This window comes from Ixodes scapularis, unplaced genomic scaffold (genome assembly GCF_016920785.2).
Source record: "Ixodes scapularis isolate PalLabHiFi unplaced genomic scaffold, ASM1692078v2 PGA_scaffold8__174_contigs__length_109621045, whole genome shotgun sequence".
Taxonomy (NCBI): domain Eukaryota; kingdom Metazoa; phylum Arthropoda; class Arachnida; order Ixodida; family Ixodidae; genus Ixodes; species Ixodes scapularis.
In genome coordinates this window covers 75006829-75012828 of record NW_024609883.1, presented here as the reverse complement: position 1 = coordinate 75012828, position 6000 = coordinate 75006829, and positions in this window count along the sequence as shown.

Below are 6000 nucleotides of genomic sequence, written 5' to 3'. Positions count from 1 at the left end.
AAGGAGATGAGTGGCAGCAGAGTTTGCAAGAAGAATGTTTCATATCATGTATAATTATTTCTCTCTTGTTCGTTATGTGTGTCGTCCGTGACGTCCGTCTTTCGTTATATAAACAAATTTTGACCACCGTGCTAGAAGTCTTTTTTGAGTTCATACTTCAAGACCACCACTCGTCGGCAATCACATTCATCTTATCCCTCCACTCCACCATTATATTCCCATATTGCTTAGAGCACCATGAAAATTGCCGCCAGGGTGATGGGGATTAGGGACCGATTTCCTTCACAGATAAGTATCAGCTTTGGTTTTCTTGATAATTCGGAGATTTGAAACCACTCTTCACGCGATATCTTTTGTTATATTTTTTCTAATATTATTCTATTATTGATTTTATTAGTTGTTTTTTTTTCTTTCAGACGCGGCTGGTCCTTGTCGTTTTTTTTTGTTTTGTTTTTTTTTTGTTTTTTTTTTCTTTCGAGTGAGAAAGGATGCCGCGTTCTCTCTTCATTCTCAACATTAAAACAAGCAAAGGTTCATTTCTTGTTTTCGTTGCATTTGTAATTCTTTTGTGTCAGGAAGTCATCAGCACACTGGTAGCCATATGCCATGTAATATATATATATATATTGTTACGGTGAAAGATGCTTTATTTACAGACGATTAAGGATTGTTGTAGGAGAAGGATGAGGTGGGTGCTTCGAACTTGAGGGATCCGGCGATTGCGCACTTCTTCCTTTTTCCCTGCCTGATTGCCCGTCTTTGTTTCCTTCCTCTTCGTAAGATTACCCCCCTCGGTAAGAAAACGACGTCTCGTCGTTGAGCTACGGGGCCGACGGTGCGATGTATGGCTTTAGACGGAGCACGTGCACTGTGTCTTGTTGTTTGCGGCGTTCGTCGTTTTTGTTGATGGAGGGGTTCTATTACATAGGTGACGTCACTTGATTTGTGGCAGATCCGGTAGGGTCCGATGTAACGATGTTGTAGCTTGTCGGCCAATCCGACATGGCGCTGCGGTGTCCAAAGAAGGACAAGATCTCCGGGAGAAAAACTAACATGCTGGTGGGAACTGTCATACCGAGTGCACTGGCGCTCTTGAGAATCGAGTGTGCGTAGACGAGCTAATTGGCGGGCGTCTTCGGCTCGACTTACTGCATCGGATGCGAATGCTGTTAGCGAAGCGTCTGGTTGAAGTTGAAGGAGAGAATCAATCATTAAGGGAGGTTCACGGCCAAAGAGTAGATAAAATGGGGTAAAACCCGTTGTGTCGTGGCGTGAAGAATTATATGCAAAAGTGATATAGGGTAAGGCGGCGTCCCAATTGCTGTGATCGGACGAGACGTACATAGACAGCATGTCGGATAATGTCCTGTTCAATCGCTCGGTCAATCCATTTGTTTGTGTATGATAAGCGGTGGTGACTTGATGGCGTACGAAGCAGGATTGCAAGATTTCTGAGATTACGCGCGAGAGGAAAGAACGTCCACGATCGCTGAGAAGTTCTCGGGGAGCTCCGTACTTTAATATGACGTCCTCCAATATGAAATTGGCTAGGTCAACAGCAGTACTGGTTGGAAGGGCGCGGGTGATCGCATAACGAGTGGTGTGGTCTATTGCAACTGCGATCCAGCGGTTGTCAGTGCGTGACAAAGGAAATGGTCCTAGGAAATCAACTCCGAGTCGCTGGAATGGGCTGAGCGGAAGGTGCAGTGGTTGAAGGAGTCCTGATGGTGGAGTATGCAGTTTCTTTCGACGTTGACAAGGGTCGCATGAGGAGACATATTTCTTAACAGTTTGATACATGCCAGGCCAATAAAAACGTTCCTTAACCTTTTTTAGGTGCGAAGCAGACCGAGATGACCTGATGAAGGGACGTCGTGTAGTTCGTTGAGAATAGTTATCCTTAGGTGTTTAGGAACAACTACAAGCCACGGTAATCCATCTGGTCTGAAATTTTGCCGGTATAGGATGTCGTTTCGAATGCGAAAGAGTCCTGAGGGTGGCTGGTTTAGGTTTGACGTTAGATGTTCAATGTGAGCTCGAAGAGCTGGGTCATGGCGTTGTTCCTGGGCAAGGTTGAGGAGGTCTGAGATTGGAAGGACAGGCAGTTCAGTGTGATCTGAGGAATCGACTGGGCTCACTGGGTAGCGGGACGAACAGTCAGCATCTTGGTGCATTTTTCCGGATTTGTATACGATGGTAAAGTCGTATTCTTGAAGTCGAAGTGACCAGCGGCCAAGGCGGCCAATGGGATCTTTCAAGGACGACAGCCAGCAGAGCGCGTGGTGATCAGTTATGACACGAAAGGGACACCCAAAGAGGTATGGCCGAAATTTACAAATTGACCATACCACAGCCAAGCATTCCCTCTCAGAGATGGTGTAATTACGTTCAGCTGGCGAAAGGAGGCAGCTGGCGAAAGGAGGCAGCTGCGTAGGCAATTACTCGTTCTGTACCAAGTTGATGTTGCGCAAGAACAGCTCCGATGCCGTGACCACTGGCATCGGCTCGAATTTTGGTGGGTGCCGTGTCGTCGAAATGTCCAAGAATGGGGCTTGATGTCAAAGCAGCCTTGAGATATCCGAACGACGAGTGGTGTTGATGGTGCCATTCGCAAAGTTGATTCTTCTTGAGGAGAGAGGACAGTGGTAGCGCGATGTGTGCAAAGTCTCGAATGAAGCGGCGAAAGTAGGAGCAAAGCCCCAAAAAGCTCCTAACGTCTTTCGTTGCTTGAGGTTTGGGAAAATCTTTGACTGCCTGAATTTTTTCTGGGTCTGGGAGGATACCATTTTTGTCGACGAGATGTCCCAGTACTTTAATTTGCTGACTTCCGAACCGACATTTTGATGAGTTGAGTTGTAGTCCAGATTGTTGAAAAACTTCAAGAACTTGCTGCACACGTTCGAGGTGCTTGGAGAATGAGTCAGAGAAAATGATTACATCATCGAGGTAGCATAAGCACGTTACCCATTTTAGGCATTTGAGGAGACGATCCATCATTCTTTCGAACGTGGCTGGCGCATTGCAAAGGCCAAAGGGCATCACCTTGAATCCGAAGAGTCCATCAGGTGTGATGAACGCAGTTTTCTCGCGGTCCGATTCGTCGACGCTGATCTGCCAATACCCCGAGCGTAGGTCAATGCAGGAAAAATATTCAGCGCAATATAAGCAATCGAGAGTATCGTCGATACGGGGCAGAGGGTACACATCTTTTTTTGTTATCTTGTTTAATTTGCGGTAATCGACGCAGAAGCGCCATGATCCGTCCTTCTTTTTTACTAAGAAGACAGGAGAGGACCAAGGACTTGACGAGGACTGGACAACGTTTTGTGACAGCATCTTATAACTTCATGTTGGATAGCGCGGCGTTCGCTCGGTGATACTCGGAAAGGACGGTGGTGTATTGGAGGTTCAGTACCGGTGTCGATTCGGTGAGTAACTGCATTTGTCTGGCCAAGAGGACGACTTGGAAAGTCAAAGATTGTGTGGTACTTGGAAAGTAGGTCGTGAAGTTGATGGATCTTATCCTCGTCCAAAGTCAGATCAATCATGGTTGTAATGCTGGCCAAGGCAGGGCTCGATAGTTGCGTTGCGACGGTGCTTTCTGATTGTTCCTCGGAAATGGCTGCGACGACACAATTGATTGGAGGGAAACTTCGCGCAATAGTCCTACCTTTCGGTAATATTTGATGACTCTGACCAATATTGACTACCCATAAATCTGTGGCACCACTTTGGATAGTTGCGACGCAGTGTGGAAATGCAACTTGCCTTTCAAGCAAGATGCTCATATTCGGTGTGATAATGTAGTCACCGTCTTCGATCGAGTGGGTCGTTGTGACATTTATGGCGGCAGCAGACAAGGGAGGAATGCGTGATGTCTCAAGACAACATAATCTGAACACAACCGAATCAGAAACGTCGCAGGACTCACTGGTATCGAGCTCAATCTCGCCTTTGGCACAGTAGATGAGGGCCGAATGTGAGGAGAGAAAGTTCCAGCTGAGGATGATCTCGTGGGGACAGGTTATAAGGACTGTAAAAAGGATGAAGGTAGCCTTGTTGTTAACAATTATGCGAGCGCCGCACATGCCATGAGGTGAAATAATGCCGCCATCTGCACCGCGGAGCGTTTTCGTGTCAGGTGGCGTCAGTACTTTTCGTAAGCGTCGTCGGAGGTCTTCGCGCATTATGGAAATTGCGGCTCCAGTGTCGACAAGGGCTAATGCGCTAATACCGTCAATATGAACCATGAGTCGATTATGAGATGTAGCGACGATATTCTGTAGAGGATTTTCGTCTATAAACTGTGATGCAGCCTCACCTCCTGAAGCTGCATGGTTCAGTTTTCCGAGGGTCGAAGATCATGGGACGGCGAAACGGGGCAGCGAACGAGTGGGGACAATGATTGGCGGCGACGCGGGGACTGAGGGCGAGGGTTCCGCGATGAGCGATAGAATGTTGCATCTTGGCTTGGGTAGTCATCAGAGGGTGAAGCGAAGTTTCTATTGTAATAACGACCTCATTGGTGGGTAGAAACGTCCGGTTGTTTGGTTGTCGGTTGTTCCAGCGATTTCGACAGTAGCGGGCGACGTGACCAGCCATACCGCAAGTAAACAAATGGGTCGGTTTTCGGGGGTCCTCCACGTGGCGGGATCACGTCGGTGGTACGGTCTGAAGGATGGCGTCGCAGTTGAAGATTCACAGGCGCAGCATTGGGGTGTCTGTGCCTGTTGATCAAATGCTGGTCGAAGACTTGGACGCGGCGAGCCGCCGAACTTCTCTATTTCTTGCCTAACGACAGTTTTAACGGCGGCGATGGATAACTCGCTAGTCGATGAGCGGGGAGACGGGGAAACACCGTCAGCGGGCATCATCGCCTCCAGTTCTTGGCGGACGATTTTCGTGACGCGCTCTGTGTTAGTATCAGGGTCTTCACAAGATGATGTTGCCGGGGTGTTTGGCAAACGGTAGAATTTGAGCGCTATCCTGCGAGTCTTTGCAGCTTCGAACCTGCGGCACTCTTTCAGGACGTCGTCGACAGTCGAGCAATCCTTAATGACAAGTAGCTGGAAGGCATCATCTGCGATGCCTTTGAGGATGTGTTCCATCCGTTCGATTTCTGGCATTTCGGGGTTAGCTTTCCTGCACAGAGATAGGACGTCTTGGATGTAGGTCAAATATGACTCGGTCGATGTTTGGACTCTGGATGCCAGCTTTCGCTTGGCCGAGAGCTTGCGACCGGTTGGACGTCCGAAGAGGTCCTGGAGCTTGGCTTTGCAGAGGTCCCACGACGTTAGTTCCTCTTCATGCGTTTCAAACCATGTTCGGGCGGTATCACGCAAGTAGAATATGACATTCGCCAGCATGATAGTGCCATCCCAGCGGTTGTGGACACTTACTCTTTCATAGAGGTCTATCCAGTCTTCAACCTCCTAATCTCCTGTGCCGGTGAAAAGGCCAGGATCTCGCGGTTTGGCGATAACCAGTGAAGGCTGCGGCGGAGCTTGAGCGCCTTCGGGTGGTGTTTCGGAACTGGAAGTCATGTCGGTGGGAGGTTGGCGACGTCTGCTTCGTGTGTCCAGGTCGGAGCCGATCCGCACCTCCACCAAAGACTGTTACGGTGGCTTTATTTACAGACGATTAAGGAGGGTTGTAGGAGAAGGATGAGGTGGGTGCTTCGAACTTGAGGGATCCGGTGATGGGGCACTTCTTCCTTTTTCCCTGTCTGATTGCCCGTCTTTGTTTCCTTCCTCTTCGTAAGAATATATATATATATATATTATTTTTTTTTTAAGTGGAATCGGACTCTTCTACAAGGGCGCTCCCTGCTACGTCGATGCGGTCTTCATTACGGGATTCGTGAGCTCGACGAACAATGGAGAAGCGAACAATTATCATAGTTTGTTCGAAAGTTACTTAAACTTCGTTGATTAGCATTTTTAATTAGTGGCTTGAAAGACCATTATGCAAATGCAATCTTGAAGACAGCCTACATCTTTT